At 45.1% G+C, this 17,517-nt stretch overlaps 1 pseudogene; it reads right to left on the bottom strand.

The window, feature by feature from the left end:
- LOC132532835 (apomucin-like) overlaps positions 1-9,934 on the bottom strand; it is a 34,122-nt pseudogene extending 24,188 nt beyond the window's left edge.
- Between the last annotated feature and the right edge of the window lie 7,583 nt (positions 9,935-17,517).

The raw sequence follows: 17,517 nt of genomic DNA, 5'->3' as shown, positions 1-17,517 counted from the left end.
ATGTTCCTCCTTTATCTTTATTTGAGCCTTCAGCATTTGATGGGCCCTTTCGACAATGCCTTGTCTCTGTGGATTGTAGGGAATGCCCGTGGTGGTATGAGTAATATTCCAGAGGGAACAAAAATCTTTAAATTGTTTGCTGGTAAACATATGTACGTTGTCTGTTTTAAAAAAAAATGGTAACCCCATAACAGCAAAACAAGAGAGCATATGGCTTACAAACTTTTTAGCGCTTTATCCCGTCTGAGCTGTTGCCCACATAAATTTAGAAAAGGTATCAATTGTGACAAACACATATTTTTGTTTGCCAAAGTTTGGTATGTGGGTGACATCGATTTGCCAAATAGCATTAGCTTTTAAACCTTGGGGGTTAACCCGAAGGGTCTGGATAGCAGGTGTCTTTATGAGACTTGCACAAGAAGAGCATGTAGCAAGGATATGTTTTAACTGTGGTAAAGGAACATCAGGAAATTGAGCTCGAAGGCCTTTAAGATTAACATGGGTTAGAGAATGAAAATTAGCAGGATCATAGACAGAGACTCGGAAAGTTCCTGTGGAGGCAAGGCGGTCAACTGCAGCATTCCCTTCAGACAGGGAACCAGGAAGAGGGCTGTGGGAACGAAGGTTTTGAATATACAGTGGTTGGGTTCGAGAGCAGAGCATAGAGGTGATTTGAATCAAGAGAGGGGAAAGTGGGTTGTCATCAATTTTCACATAAGAACGAGCTAGCCATGGAAGTAAGTTAACAGTATACACACTGTCAGAAAAAAGGCTGAAGCATTCCGGTACAGCTGTTAATGCAAGGAAAACAGCATAAAGTTCTTTGTACTGAGGGGAATTCTCAGGAAGCTCAGTAAAGAGAGGTTTAGGAGATAGTTTGTCTGGGTAATATATAAGGGCTGCAGCTCCCCTTTTTCCGCCATCAGTAAAGACTGTAGGAGCAGAGGGAATGGGATCCCGAGAGAAAAGTTTAGGTGCTAGTAGAGGCGAAAGAGGTAAAGAAGCTATCAATTTATTAGAAGGAAAATGGTTATCTATTTGTCTTGGAAACCCCATGAAGCTTATGGCAAAGCGGGAATGATGGCGTATAAGCCACTCTGTATCTGTGAGAGAAAATGGCAGGGTAATTAAATCTGGTTCTTTCCCTAAGACCTGCACAGACCTATTTCTCCCTTGGCGATCCATGAATGCTAATGCATCTATCTCAGTGAGGAGTCTTGGAGCTCCGCCTACTGGCGTGTGAAGCCACTCAAAACCCCATGGTCTTGCCACAATGTCCCTACCTACTACTGTGGGGGTGGAGTTGAAGACTAGAAGGTTTACTGGAGAGGAGGGGGAGAATCGAACAAGGTGCATGTCCTGGAGGACCTGGTTAACCCTTTCCAGTGCCAAGGAGGCCTCGGGAATTAACTTATGTTTTGAGGAGGGCTGTGTGTTTCCTTTCAACAGGTCAAACAGTGGTTGGAGGCAGCTTGTAGGCAGATAAGAGATACTGCCTAAGCCAATTTAAATTTCCTAGAAAACTTTGTAAAGAAGCAAGAGTAAGGTTAGAAGGAAAGGTGGCAATAGGTTTTAAGGGACAAATCTGCCTTAGAGAAATCTCTGAACCTAGGAAAGATATTGGAGGAATTAGCTGTAGCTTCTCAGGAGCTACATTAAGGCCGCTTTTCTTTAATGCAGGAATGAGAAAATCACATAAGGCATAGAGATCTGTATCTGAGTTTCCCCATATTAAAATATTATCTGTATATTGAAAAACATTAAGGCCCTTATGAATATATGGGAAAAGGGCAGATTTAATAGCCTCCTGACAAATTCTAGGACTATTGGCCATACCCTGGGGCAGCCCCACCCATTCAAATCTATCAGCAGGGCTGGTGTTATTAATAGAAGGAACAGAGAAGGCAAAACATTTACAATCTTGTGGATGCAAGGGAATAGAGAAAAAAAATCTTGTATATCAATAGCCAAGATTGTAATTCCCCTGGGAATTGCAGAAGCAAGAGGCAAACCCCTTTGGGGGGAGCCCCAGACCTGTATGGTTTTATTTACTGCACGGAGATCTTGGAGGAGGCACCATTTTCCCAAGCACTTTTTAATCACAAAGACAGGAGTATTCCATGGGCTTCGAGAATGACGAATGTGTCCCAAGGATAACTGCTCTCAGAGGAGCTCCTTTAAAATTTCTAGTTTATCCCTAGGTAAAGGCCACTGTTCCACCCAGACAGGCTCATTAGAAAGCCAGCATAAGCAGGGAGTTTGCATACGAATAGTGGCAGTTAGTATTGGGGGTGCTGATTAGATCTGGTCTTGCAGGAGCGAGTGTTATGCTCTGCAGAGGTATCTGTGGATATCCTAACATCAGGACTTTCCAGAAGATCTCTGCCCAGTAGGTTGGTGCTAATATCAGCTACCAAAGGGTGGAAGTGTCCGGTAGAACCTTCCGTGTCTTCCCACTCGAGCGAATCTCATGTGCGAAATGATGGTGTCACCCCTCCTACTCCATGTATACTGGGCCAGGGGGAGGAGTTCCAAATTTTGGGGAACCTCTGCTTGCCTTAAAATCATCTTTTCTGCCCCTGTGTTAATCAAAAATTTAAAAGGAATATTGTCAATATTGTCATAGTAGGGTGACCTCGTTCTAAAACAGGAGTGGTCCACAAAATCTCAGGCCCCGAATTTGTACCATTCAGGGGCGTGCCATCTTTATGAAATTTGGACCAACAATCTCTCTTCCAATGAAACCCTCTACGACATCTGGGACAAACCGTCAGTGGCTTCTGGCTCCCTGAGTGAAGGCGGGGTTGTCCTGATTGGAGGCGGGGTTGCCCTGACTGGAGGCGGGATTTCCCTGACTGGAGGCGTGTTAGCTCTAACTGGAGGCGGGGTTGCCTTTACTGGAGGCGGGGTTGCTCTAACTGGAGGCGTGGTCGCAGCTTATCAGGACATTGGTTACGCCAATACCCTTGGCGACCGCACTGAAAGCAGGCCCCATTTTGATTATGTGGGGTAACTGCATAAACCTGTATTGTAGTGGGTGCCCCATAAGAGCCTGATGTAAGTTCCTGTGTTGCTAAAATCCAATTATCTGGGTGTAGGTGTTTAAGACTAAGACATGCCTGATGCTGGGGAGAGAGCTACGGAAGTGGAAGGTGCCGTGGAAACTGCTGTAGTGGCCACAGGGGAACTGAACGTGTATCTACAGGGACGGAGCTCTCGGGGCGGACTGCAATTGGTTTAAGGTCTTTAAATGTTGAAAAAATATCCTTTACCTCTCGTATCTCAGCCACAAGGTCTCTTAATGATGAGGTGTCGGCAGGGGGAGGGGTCAAAGGAGAGGAAGCCACTGGGTCCCTTGATGATGAGGTATTTGTAGGGGGAGGGTTTAGAGAAGCAGAAACTGGAACCAGGCCGACAGAAGGCGGGTTTAGAGAGGCGGAAGCTAGAACTGGGCCAACAGAAGGCGGGTTTAGAGAGGCGGAAGCCAGAACCGGTCTGACAGAAGGCGGCTTAAGAGAGGTGGAAGCTGGAATCGGGCTGACAGAAGGCGGGTTCAGAGAGGAGGAAGCTGGAACTGGGCTGACAGAAGGCCGGTTTAGAGAGGCGGAATCTGGAACTAAGGGGTCAGCTGGGGGCGGGGTTAGAGAAGGGGAAACCGGAACAACGGGGTCAGCTGGGGGGGGGTCAAAGGAGGAGCCACCGAACACGTATGCGTGTCTGTGGGAATGGAAGTTTTGGGGCTAACTGCTGATCGCTTACGGTGGTTAAGTTTTGCACACGTATGCTTTAACTCTCGTATCTCAGCCTCAAGTTTGCTTACCCTCGTGGCAGAACACCTTGTACATATCTTGTAAGTAGCAAATATAGACATGAAAACCCACGGTGTAGTGAAAATTAAAGTGTGTCTGATATTGAGAACCTATCCCAGGAGAGAAGGATATAAGGTCTGGGACACCTCCTCCTAAAACAAAAAAAATCCCATGGTGGGGGGGAACGCAGGGCCACAGAGGCGGGCAGATGCCACTTACCTGTATCTGGAAGGCTTTTGGGGAACTCAGGCCGGGCCAACCAGCGGGGCGTGAGTGAGGGACACAATGGGTGCCAGGTGTCGGCTGTGGCCAGGTGTTGGGCTGCGCCTCAGAGAAGAGAGAGGAGGTCCGGAGCAAATGGGGTACACAAATCTTTATTATAGGATCGGGGGGGGGGTGGCCCAGGCCACTTGGAGTCAGCCTACAATGGCCGTCCCCACTACCTCACCACCGGGCAAGAAGGAAGGGGTGATAAGAGAGAGAAAGAGCTGAGAGAGAGAGCTGAGAGAGAACCCACAGAGAACCAAGAGAGAATGAGGGGGGGAGTGAGAGAGCTTTTATTGGGCAACAACCAGGGGTGACGTGTGGGGGCAGGATTGGTTGAAGGGGGGCACTGCTAGGATTTCGCAGGGCGTGGTAAAACCTCGGGCAGAGACTGTATCAGAATAATTCCTCAGCATCAAGGGAAGAAGTAAAAAAAAAAGAGGAAAAAATGGCAACCAGGAGCTGTGGATTTCGAGTGCTTGCAATGAGTCCCAGCGGTTATAACCCTGGACACAAGGAAGAGAAATGGCCCCAAATGTCCTAAGGAAACTCAAACTATTATTGTGGTAGTTAATGCTGGACACATAAAAAGTGTTGTGTAGGGAGTCAGGTGAGAGCACAGTGGGTTAAGCTAATGTGGCACAAAGCTCAAGGACTGGCTAAGGATCCCAGTTCAAGACCCAGCTCCTCACTGCTGGAGACACTTCACAGGCAGTGAAACAGGTCTGCAGGTGTCTATCTTTCTTCTCTCCTCTTTGTCTTCCTCTCCTCTATACATTTCTCTCTGTCCTATCTAACAATAACAATATCAACAACAACAACAATAATAACTACAACAACAATAAAAACAAGAGAAAATAAGTAAATATAAAAAAACAAAAAAGTGTTGTGCAAATTTAGATCCACATGCATCTCTAAAGTATGGAATGGAATCATTCCAAAGTTCTGAAAAGCATAATCCATAGAAAAAATCATTTTACAAAATATTGCAGACTGCCTCCAGCTGACAGTTAATATCAATATACATGTATGTTGAATTTCTGATTCTTATTCAACATTATGCACTGTTATAATATGTGAATGGATCTATTGGAAGAATCTCCTTTCTAAGTACTTGAAGAAGAAAACTGAGTTTTGTTCATTTTGCTGCCCTGTGTAGAGGATGAGTGCCCTCAGGTGGCTGAATCCCAAAACTGCAGATAAAGCAAATCTGTGTGAACCTTTTTAGAGAAGTTCCAAAGAGTCTCTGACAAACAAGGGAAGTGAATGACACCATAGCCACCTGTCTGTGCTTTACCCGTGTGCCAGCAGCATGAGGGAAATCTAGTATATGTGATCCATTGCCTCCTTAATCTTCTCATCGTTCCTTATGGCAAAGACTAGCATCTGTCTCGTTTTTCCTGGATTGAGTAGGAAAAGCATTGTTCAAGCATCACATCATCAGTAAGAACATCATATTTTCCTTCAAATAGTTTACAAGATATTAAGGGAAGGTAAGAAAGAAAGAAAAGTCTGAGGAACCACTCAGCCTGGTCAAGCACTCAGATGATGCAGCAGGACAGTGAGAACAGGCTTGTCCCCACCTCTCTCCCACACAATCAGACAAAGACACAAACACTGTCTGGTGCTGAACACCCTGATTTTTCTGACCAGTGATTCTCTCACTGATCTTAATCTGGATGTTTCTTGTCTGTGAGCAGATGGAGTGCATCATACAGAGCTGTATCAGACAAGAAGTGGTGGAAGGCTGGGGTGCACCTGGCTCAGAGCACTAGTTAAAAGCTGCTACGTTCAAGACAGGGGTCCCCTCTAGAGAGGAAGAGCTTCACAAGCAGTTGATGCAGTGCTGCAGGTGTCACTCCTCTCTCCCTCCATCTCCTTCACTCTACTTTTTCTGTTGCTGTCCAGTGAACAATGAATATAATAATAAAAAAAGAAAGTGAAGGGAGTCGGGCTGTAGCGCAGTGGGTTAAGCGCAGGTGGCGCAAAGCACAAGGACCGGCATAAGGATCCCGGTTCGAACCCCGGCTCCCCACCTGCAGGGGAGTTGCTTCACAGGCAGTAAAGCAGGTCTGCAGGTGTCTATTGTTCTCTCCTCCTCTCTTTCTTCCCCTCCTCTCTACATTTCTCTCTGTCCTATCCAACAACAACAATAATAACTACAACAATAAAACAACAAGGGCAAGAAAAGGGAATAAATAAATAAAATAAGTATTTTTAAAAAATCAAAGTCACTTTATTTAAAAAAAAAGTGAAAGACTTTCATGTGTGAGGATCTGGGGTCCTTTCCAGGTTCAATCCCACTGCCAAAGGCCAGACCTGAGCAGTGGTCTTATCTTTTGCATTAAGATCAATAACTTAATTAATAAAAGAGAAAACATACCAAGTAGCTAAGGCGTCTATTGTAGGCTACATCAAGTCCTCCAATGGTTCCTTGAATGTGTGTCTTTTACACTAGAGTTGAAGGACATCAAGGAATGTCCACAACTCATTTGCCAATGGATTCATCCTTTCAAAATGGTTTTATGAGGATAACATTGCCTTTGTGTGTGTGTTTACACACACACACACACACACACACACACACACACACACACACACACACACACACACACTTATGCTCCTGGAAATAGTGTGTCTGTGACAGCATCCATGTGAATATCCTACTGTGATATTTACTCTGTTTAGAATTATATAATTAGATGACCACTGCATGAAATAGGGGCTAGGCTTGTGGAATCTCTATTATTTCCAATAAAAGCCTGGAAGTCTATATAGTCTTCTCAAAAGGAAAAGATTAAAAGACTCAAAGCTGTAGGTGCAATGGGCTTTAGAGGGGCACTCTGTCAGCAGTCATGATGCTGACCTTTGAGCACTAACATCACAGGCCAGGGTCCCTGGCTACAGTGGAATCTTCAGTCTTGGAGACAAGCTGAACAGTGCGCACAGTGCTGTGCCCAGCTCTCTCTTTTGTGTCAAGGAGTGAAGAGTTGAGGATGTTTGCGTCTACCAGAAAGTCTTCTAGGCTTTCAGTTTGTCTGCGCTGGCTGCCCTGCTTAAGGTAGAATCTGTTCACATGCCCTGTGTGACCAGCAGAGGAGGAGGAGGGTGGTCCCAGGAGGTGCTCTGTGTGATTCCCACTGAGAGAATCTCAGCTTCAGCCTGGTCTCATCAATAGTTACTTGTGCTCATGAGATTCCCTTCTGCTGATGCCAGAGAGCAGGACTGACCCGTTAGCATCAGAGTCTTGTGGGCTTACTCAGGGCACAGCCAAGGAATAGCTTAGTACGTCCTTGAGTTGAGAAACATTTGAATGTTTGGTTTATTCTTGGCTAATCATGGGATTCCTGCCCCCCTCAAACCCAAGTGATGACTGACTTAAAGAAGATTAGAGTCAGTTTTCCAGAATCCTGTTATCTAAGTGTGTATGTTAACCTGAGACCACAATGGAATAACTTCTTCACACTCTTGGATCTATGCAATCTGACCCCTATAGGTCACACATAGATCTGTTTAAAATTATTTTTATGAGAGAGGAAGAGAGAGAGAATAAAAAAGAAGATAAAAGAAGAAAAGAGGAAAGAATGGGGGAGAAGAATGGGTAGGGAAAGAAGCAGTCACAAAGGCTAAAACTGCAGATGATACTGGGGTTGATTATGCTCCACCAACGCTATAGACACTGTGCTGCCTTCAGGCCTTGGCCCTGTGTCCCTGAGTTCGTTCTTTGAAACATTTCTCATCCTCTCTCCTTTGATCTCTTAGTGTCCCCTTATATTTTTTATCCTTATATTTTGGGGTCTGTGTTAATTCACTACAGTGTGATTTGTTGACACAAGGTGTCTGCACAATACTCTCAACCCCACTCAGGTCCTCTCCCAGCACCAAATACCAGGTCCCCAATACCCTCACTCCCCCTCACTCTGTTTTAGTGTCTCCTTTCTCCCAGGTCCTGAGACTCTGCTACTTCCTTGTCCCCTGACACTGAAGAGACAGACCCTGTTCCCTGTCCTTTAAGCAGCCCTCCATTACCACCAGCCCTGAGTGACCACAACTCTCACAGGAGCTCTGTCTAGCTCAAGACTCCTGAATTGGGCTGCTGAGCCCTTCTGGGGCACTGAGACTCCTCTATAATGCTCTGTGAGTCCTGACATCAAAATGAGCCCTGTGTCCTGCCTGCCAAAGACAAACTGCCCTGTGGGTCTGCTGTGTTGCAGCTCTTCTTTGGAGGAGGGCAGTCTGGAAGAGAACATCCTAGTGTTGCCCTATGGCCATATCCAGTTCATGGGCACTGGAAAATTTCAGAAGGGTCAGAGGTGGCAGAAAAGGCAACTGATCTTATATTCCAATGTGCTGCTCATCTCCAACACAAAGTAGGTACCTGCCCCCTCGGGAGTTCTTGTAATGCACCAAAGTAAGACTCTGGGGTGGAGGAGTGGAGGGGGGGAGTACAGATCCTGGAAAAGGATGACAGAGGACCTAGTGGGGGTTCTATTGTTATGTGGAAAACTCTCAGGGTAAACTGAGAAATGTTATGCATTTACAAACTATTGTAATTACTGTCGACTGTAAAACATTATTTCCCCAATAAAAAATTAAAGAAAGAAACACACCCACCATCTCCTCAGGAGAAACCCAGCTACTCCCAGAACGCTGGGATACAAGCTAACAGAGCTGTGCTCTATTCCCTCTCCAGGTACAAGAGTCACTTCCAAATCAAGTACTTGGCACCCCTGATGGACATTGACATGTGGGTGGAACCCAACATGAAGAAAGCTGCGAGAGCCCACACATCGCTGGTCTTGGGATGGGCTGACCACAGCTTCATAGTCACTTTTCAGTAAGACTGCAGTCAGGCCATGCCTGTCTCCTCATGACTCTCAGGGGGAGCACAGCTCCATCTGGGGGTCTATTAGCCACAGGTGCTCTGACCCCAACAAGGAAAGCTCGGAGCTCTCCATTGGCTCCCAATGGCTCCGATATAGGCAAACACATGTAGCTGATAAGCCCCTTGCAGGTGGGGGCCAGGGGCTTGAACTCGGGTCCTTGTGCATGGTAGCATGTGCAGTTAACCACCAGCACCACCAAAGGGCCCTAAACCCAATTTCTCCTCCATTTAGAAGATTTCCTTGCCAACCCAGCAAACTGTCAAAGAGCAGGGCCCCTCAGCACCCAGTGACCAGGACAGGCCTCCTGGATCATACAGTCCCACCAATACCAATCAATGATGCTGTTTATACTGCCCAGAACTCATAATATGTTTGTATGAATGTGCATTTTAACTGTTTTTCTCCCCTTCTCTTGGATTTCAGATCAGTTGAGAAGATGGAGCAATGGTATAACGAGCTTTCTGAGTATGTCCTTATTTCATGTATTTCAAATCTTCAAGTTCTCAGAATGCAGAGTCCTAGCACAATGCCCCTCCTCTTGTCCCCCTTCTCTTCACACTGGGATGGGAGCTAACATCAGCCTGCACCATGTATTTAATGGCCCTGACTTAAGGGCAGGTTTCTCCATGGGCTGGTTCTCAAAGCAAATGAACCTGCCAGAGCTACAGCCCAGGGAGGTTCTGGCCTGGACTCCAGGCAGGCCTGGAGGATGCGATGTTCATCCCTGGTCTCAGAGACCTGACACCACAGACATGTTTTCAAGGATCTGTCTCATCCTCCAGAAATACATTTGCATACTGTTATTCTCGTTACATCTTGCACATATCTTCAAAAAGTTGATATCTTGAAAAAGCATTGAAAAATGTTGAAATGATTAGCCAAAATGCAAGTTCATTTGATAATAGTCTAACAGCTCATTTCTCCTTCTCTCTTTTGGGTCACCGTGGAACCCATTAGCAAAATTTATACCGCCATTCTCGACTACCTGGACACCAACCAAAAGGAGGCAGAATGCACCTGTGTGAGTGTTTCTAAGACTAGAACTTGCATCCTAAGTTCTTGCTTTACACAGAAAGTGGTCTAGAGATAAGGGGAGAATTCAGCACATACTACCCAGAAGGATGCATATTCCTATTTACACACGTCTCTATAGACACAAAAAAGGGAACCGAGACTGTATGCAACCCTCTCTTGCATATACAGAGTGGTTTGCATTGCTCCCTCTGGATTATTTCCTCCTAGAATGGGTGACTCTACTAATTAAAGAGAAAATAACAACCTCACTTTTCTTTATGCTACTGGACCAAAAGCAAGCTAGGAGGGACCAGGCAGTGGTGTACCTGGTAGAGTGCACATGTTACCATGCAAGAGGACCTGGGTTCATGTCCCTGAGTCCTACTTGTGGCAGGAGAGCTTCATGAGTGTTGAGGCAGTACTGCAGGTGTCTCTCTCTTTCTCTGCCCCTTTCTCCCCCGTTTCCCCTCTATCAAAGAAAACAAAAAAAGAACAAAAGCAGCCAGGAGCTGTGGAGTCATGATGCAGCCACCAAGCCTGAGTGGCAAAAAAAAAAAAAAAAAAAAAGGTCTATGCCTATCATTTGTATTCTGGAATTGCAGTACAACAGCTAAGACATTTACTATGTGGTTAAGACATTCACTTAACCACATTTTCAGTAGTGACTGAATAATGGTTAATAAGCTTATCCAAGTATACGGGTAGAGTTCCATGCTCACCCCACTCCAAAGCCCTGTGTCTCCCATAAGAGATAACTTCATACTTCTCACAAACCTTGAGATACATTGGTGCTTCCATTTTGGGGGAGAGACTGGAGCTGATTATGCTTAATGAATTGAGGAGGTGAGAGCTATGAGGTGGTTTCACACATTGATGGAATATAAAGAACTGAGTCATGTGAACTTGAACGAAGTAATTCTGAGTATCTTCTCCAATTTGTAAATGTTCTTCTTTCATTAAGTTAGAATCTTTCAGTCATGTGACCTCGGATATCTTTTCTTTCCCATCTTAAATCTTTCCCCATTTTCAGATATGGGACACCATATTCTTCCCTTGGAGTTTTTTTGTTTCTTTGTTTTACTATGGATAGATACAGAAAGAAACTGAGAGGGGAGGGGAGATAGAGAAGGAAAGAGACAGAGTCACCTACAGCACTGCTTAACTACTCATGAAGCTGTCCCCCTACAGGTGGGGCCCAGGGTTAGAACGTGAGTCCTTGTCCATGGTAATGTGTGTACTTAACTAGTTATACTGCCTAGCCTGGCCCTGAGGAGGGTTCCTTCTTTCTTTCTTTCTTTTCTTTCTTTCTTTCCTTCTTTCTTTCTTTCTTTCTTTCTTTCTTTCTTTCTTTCTTTCTTTCTTTCTTTTCCCAGTGCACTGCTCAGCTTTGCCTTATAGTTTATGTGGCTTTGGGGGGGGGGGGTGACCTGGGATTTGGATCCTCAGGCATGACAGTCTCTTTCCATAACCATTATGCTTGGAGATCCCACTAGGCTATTCTCATAAGATCCCACTTACAGATATACTAGACCTATGGATACTGTCTGCATGTCCCTTGTACACTGTGTGCTCTTTTTACAATTCTTTACTGCATTAGAATGGGATCATTTTTAATGACTTATCCCAAACCAATTCCTCCTTAATTTCTCATTTTCATTATCAGCTTAGTATGTCAATAATAAGGCTTTCTGGCAGGATAGTGGCAATCCTGGGTTCTTGCACGTGGTACGGTGTGTGCCTAACCAGCTGCAACAACCCTAGCCCTCTCTTTTTTGTTATTTCTTCTTTTGCATAACTTGAACATCTGCATCATGTTAGGGTTGGCCTTCACTCTGCAGCATTGATGCCAGTTTCCTGCTTCTACATACCCAGGCAATTCTTCTCCTCTAGTGGGGTGGGGGGTACATTTTAAAAAGAGTATTTGATTAGATAGTTGACATTTTAAATTACAAACTCAGCTGACAACTACCTGTGTGCATTATCCTGAGACTAGAGAGCAAGCAGGAAAAAATTCAAATAACCTCGTCAACACACTTCTAATCATGCACTGAAAATCCAGGTACTAACTAAAATCTGCAGTGGCGACTCTAAACCACAGTCACCCCTAGGGTCAAGTAGCTTTGATACTGGACACAGGGCTCTCTCTCTCTCTCTCTCTGTCCCTCTCTCTTTCTCTCTGGGGGAAACAGAGCTGCTGGGAAATGTGTTCTTCCACTGCTCACTCCAAAGGCTTATTGTGACCCTGACTTCTTTCTCTCCCAGGAGTCTGAGGAAACTGATCAGGGGTCTGTGAGTTCCAGGATGGAAGAAACCACAGAGCCACCTGCAGGTGAGTGTCAGGGCAATCTAAGAGGCTGACTGGAGTGAGACATTAACTGCAAAGGCTCAGGGAAAATGGTTTCCAGCTTAGCTTCAATACCTTCTGACAGGGAAAAGTGCAGGCAATAGGCCTCCGTGCATTCTACAGACACTGACCAACTCACTGCTCTGTAACAGGCTCTAATGTACTTGCTTCTCTATTTCTCTATGGCAGACAGGGCTGCTATATAAAGCTCTTCCTCATGAGTAATTCATTGCATTCCAGGCACAGGAATGTATGAGAGCATCTTCCTCTTTACTTTGTCAACTCTTTTCTTGGGCACATGCTAGGGCAGGGTCTCCTGTCAGATTCATGGACACAGAGACACAGAGACACAGCCTTCTTTGCACAGAAGGTCCAGGAGAAGGCCCATGTGCCATCTTCTACAGTGAGGTGAGTCTCTTCATAGTCAGCCAGGACCTAGATTGGAGTTTCTCTACATGTATGTGCCAAACATCTGCATAAACATGAAGGGGGTCAAATGCCAGCCACTGAGGGGCTTCCACTAGAAGCAGATGACTCCCACAGCCTCACATGTGGAGACCAGCTGGGTTACTGTACATGCCTCCTGCCACGACTTATCTCCTTCTGAAACAATCTCATGACACTAAAAATCAATCTCAAGGGGTGGGGGGCAGGATTGGCAGGGACCCAGTAGCCCCACAGAAAACCATGCACATCTCCAAGGAAGACACAGCTCCCTTGCCATGCTCTAGCGACATCCTGTGGTCACGATGGGCTCATCACGAACACTTCAGCATGAACATATGTTTGGATTTCTCTCCCTACAGACGGTGAATATCACCATGAATATGGAATGGCTCCACTACAGGTGACTGAGGAGCAGTCACAGGATCAGGAAAACTCTGGCTTGGCTTCCAGGTGCCAGGAGTCCTTCCTTTTGGAGCAGCTATTTGAGGACACTCCAGTTTAGTTCCTCCTCAAGCACAGACCCCAGGTCAGGGCCAGCAGAGGAGAGGGAAATTCAACACTTTGCTGCAAGTGCCACCTCTCTGGACATTTCTCCCCTCTTGAAAACAAGCTCCTGACACTGAAAACCAGCCTCACTGTGGAAATGGGATCAGAATATACATCAGAACTAATAGTGACCCAGCATGATAACTTCTACTTCCAAGTTTCTAGAAACCTGTTAGGTTCTCCAATAAAAAGCCAAGGCCAGTTATACACCTTCATATTCAATCAAAAGTAGGGAGTCCAGGTCTCCTTTCTCAAATCCTCAAGATTTTCCTGCTGATATTCAGGAATCATCTCCTACACTTATAACTGGGTTTGCTAACTCCATCCGTCCCTCTACAAAGGTTTCAGTTAGAAAGTGAACACTCGACCCCTTGGTTTTCCATGTCCTTCATCCTCTCACTGCCTCTGCTCTGCTCCCTAGGGCCCCTCCTTTGTCCATTGCTATTCCCACTACTATTTTCACAGGTGTCTGCACTGGGGGTGACTCTACCTAGACCCTGAGCAGCTCTGTTGACATAGGCCACCACAAGAGCATCTTGGTGGCTGTGGACCAGGGAGTTGACACTGACACCACCCTTCATGATGTGGAAAGCATCAGGCAGAGCTCCGTGTTCAACTGTCTGCACGGGGCCCCCTCATGGCCGCCTTTGCTGGACCTCACTGCCTCTGAGCTCAGGATTGAATACCTGATGGGCTGTGGGGACAGGGCCACCCACAAGCTGTCACTCTACAACTATGCCCTGAGCCACCCCATCATCCCCGTGAACCTGGCAGTGGAGGACATCATGGACTGTGTCTATCTGCTCCACCAGAAGGAGAAGGCCACCAGCACTCAGTTCTCCTGCATCATGTCAGTGCTGTGCACCAGCAACCACACAGAGCTTAACAAGGAAGACACAGAGGAGTCAGACCCTACATCTTGGTCTCCTGTTCCTGCTAGAGGTAGATGCCTCCTTGTTTACTGATGCTAGCCATACAAAGGTGATCGGGCACCAGGATACACCTCATCTACACCATGAGTCTGGGTGAGCCTAGGCCATGTGAGATTAATCTGAGCAACTAGTCTGTGTGAGACAAAGGTTTCTGGCTGATTAAAACAGGACAAGAGAATCACATCCCAACAATGGTGGGACTTTATTCATTCTCCTGGTGACAGCACAGTCTGGGTGGAGGCTGCAGAATTTGGCTGTCTTGAGAGGTAATGTTGACTTGGTTTTAATATATTTAACTCTTTTGATAATAATTCAATTTACCTAATTGCTAGAGATAGAAAATTAGTTGGTAGGGAGAGACAGTGGGGGAGAAATTGAGAGATTTCAAGAGGATTTCAAGAGGAAGCTAGTATATGACAATGTGATTTAACTAAGACAGCTCTCTGTTTTACATTTCAGGCATGACAAGAAGACAGCCTGCTAATTCCTATCCGGGAGAGTGACACCTCCAGAAAGGCTCAATGATGGACCATCTCAGGCCTCTCTCAATGGGATCCAGAGAGCTCCCTACCTACAACCTGCTCAGCTGATAAGGGCTCAGGGCTCCTCTCAGCACCTTGCTGGGGGCTCCCCTGGCAAATCTGCCATCAGTGAGGCCACCTGGGTGTCTGCTAGAATGCCTACAGCCAGTCTTCCCCTTTCTAGAACTGACCCATTATTTTCCCTGTTAGTTTATGATATCCAACTGAGAATAATTATTTTCTTAATCCTTTGCAGGATTTTGAGTTAGTCTTCAGTCCTGCCATCTGTGTGTAAACTTCCTGTTGGAAGACATGAAGCCCTCTGACTAAGGCAGTTCTTTTAAACTTTTTGTCAAATGGGGTCACAATGAAAAATGTCAACATTTCATTTGAGGCATCTTCCTTGATCCCTTTTTACATCCTGGTTTGAGAGTCTTTTCACAGAAATCTCTCTCTTATTCCTTTCACTGTATGTATGTAGTTATAGAGTCTTTTACTGTATTTTCTTGTTGATTGTATTGCTATAATAAATATCACTCCCTGACTCTGTGCCTTATATGACCCCTCTCTTTGCTCGGGGCTCAGATGAAACCTAGGTGGGCTCCTCTGGGCAGCACTTTATTAGCTGAGGTCCCATGTGTCTGCAGGCAGCTAACTGCTCAACTGGATCTATTTTCTGTTTGTTGCCTGTTCCCCAAGCCTCCACATGGTGGCACCTAGCTTCTTCAGTACCAGAAGAAGGGCTCCCATACCATAGCCAGACAGCCACTGAGGTCTCTGCCTGCTTCCCATTTGTCCATGTTCCATGAGCCAGAGCAAGGACATGGCTGAATCTGCAGTCAGCCAGGAGGTGACAGTAGCAGAGACTAAAGATGGCGAACTTCGGACTTCTGGATGGCTGTTACTGTGATCAGCACATTTCACTGCAAAGTTCAAGGTGACACTCAGCTACTAGCCTTTTAAAGACTCCTTAGCCCAGCACTTCCCAGACAGTCACCAAGTGTGGGGACAAATGGTCATGGAATAGCCACTCATTATGCTGACACTGGGATCTGTGTACCACATGCAGGTCAGAAGGTCACAGGTCAAAACTGGCATCCTGGGGAAATGAAGGTCACTGTTCAACCTGACTGCCCTTTCTCTTTTTTGGAAAACTTAGTACTACACTGCCTACTAAGAACTTTAGAAACTATAACACCCAATGTCCTTTCAAAGAGAAGTGACATTTTTAAACAAGCAAGTCCACATTTTCTAAAATAAAAAGCACAAATTTTCTAAAATATCAGAGTATGCTTTTGTCAAATTAAAAAAAATGAAAATCTTTGTACACTATGACCACACCTGAAAATTATAAAAGTTTAAGGTCAAGAGACGGGCTGCAGTACGGCATAGGTGGCACTAAGCAGAAGGACCAGGGTGAGGAACCCAGTTAGAGCCACCAGCTCCCCAGCTGCAGGGGAGTCGATTCACAAGTAGTGAAGCAGGTCTGCAGGTGTCTATCTTTCCCTTCCTGTCTCTGTCTTCCCCTCCTATCTCTATTTATTCCTATCCAACAACGTCAACCACAATAATAACTACAATAACTAAACAAGGGCAATAAGGGGAATAAATAAATTTTAAAAAGTTTAAACTCTCCAAAAGGCAATACAAAAAATAGTAACAGGGAGTTGGGCAGTAGCGCAATGGGTTAAGGGCACATGTTGTGAAATGCAAGGACTGGCATAAGGATCCTGGTTCTATACCCCAGCTCCCCACCTGCAGTGGAGTCACTTCACAGGCAGTGAAGCAAGTCTGCAGGTGTCTTTCTGTCGCCCTCTCTGTCTTCCCCTCTTCTCTCCTTTTCTCTCTATCCTAACAATGACGACAACAAAAATTACAACAACAATAAAAACAATAAGGGCAACAAAAGGGAAATAAATATATAAATACAATTTTTAAAATGCACCATAAACATATTTTTTAAAACAAAGATGGAAACAATTATTTCAGTCAGTTCCAAATGACTGAGCACAGGAGTTTTCTTTTATATTTTTCAATAGTGACCCACATTTTTGATGCTACTTATAAATACAATCAACATTATTAGTTTCTTTTGCACCTTCCTGAAAGTAAGTGAACAAGTGTAATATTTTTGTGTATTTATTGACTACCTGTACTTTTTCTGTACCCTATTCATAATATTTGAAAAACTCTAAAGGCCCATGTGTCATTTTCTTCTTGTTGTTTCATTGTTGTTGCTAATGCTATGGCTCCTGCTCATTAGCTATAGGACTCTATCATCATTATCAGCTGTCTTCATTTAATTTAATTTTTATTTATTTTATTCATATACAATAAATATATTATTTATGTTATTTTTATTATTAGCTACAGGACTCTAACATCATCAGCTGTCTTTATTTTATTAATTTTGAATGTATGTAGAGACAAAGATGAAGAATCGAGGTGCAGAACTGTTCTACTATTTCTAAAACTTTCCCCCATCCCCAACTTGCAGGTGGGGACTGGAGTTGGAACCCGGGTCACCAACACAGCAACTTAAGTGCTCTACTGGGTGACACACAAAGTGCCCACTTTTCTCAATTTTTAAGAACTTCCCATAGTCTTGAATACTCAGATTGTCTCCAGGGATGACACTCATCTAACTTCCTTATCTTCCACTGTCCCTGCTGGGAAGCCAGCATAATGGTTCTGTATGTCAAAGGCTTCCATGCCTGAGGCTCTGAAGTCCCAGGATTAATTTTCAGCTCCACC

The sequence above is a fragment of the Erinaceus europaeus genome, chromosome 2, assembly GCF_950295315.1.
Source record: "Erinaceus europaeus chromosome 2, mEriEur2.1, whole genome shotgun sequence".
NCBI classification, from domain to species: Eukaryota; Metazoa; Chordata; class Mammalia; order Eulipotyphla; family Erinaceidae; genus Erinaceus; species Erinaceus europaeus.
The sequence above is the reverse complement of the archived record's forward strand: the minus strand, read 5'-3'. Positions and strand labels throughout refer to the sequence as shown.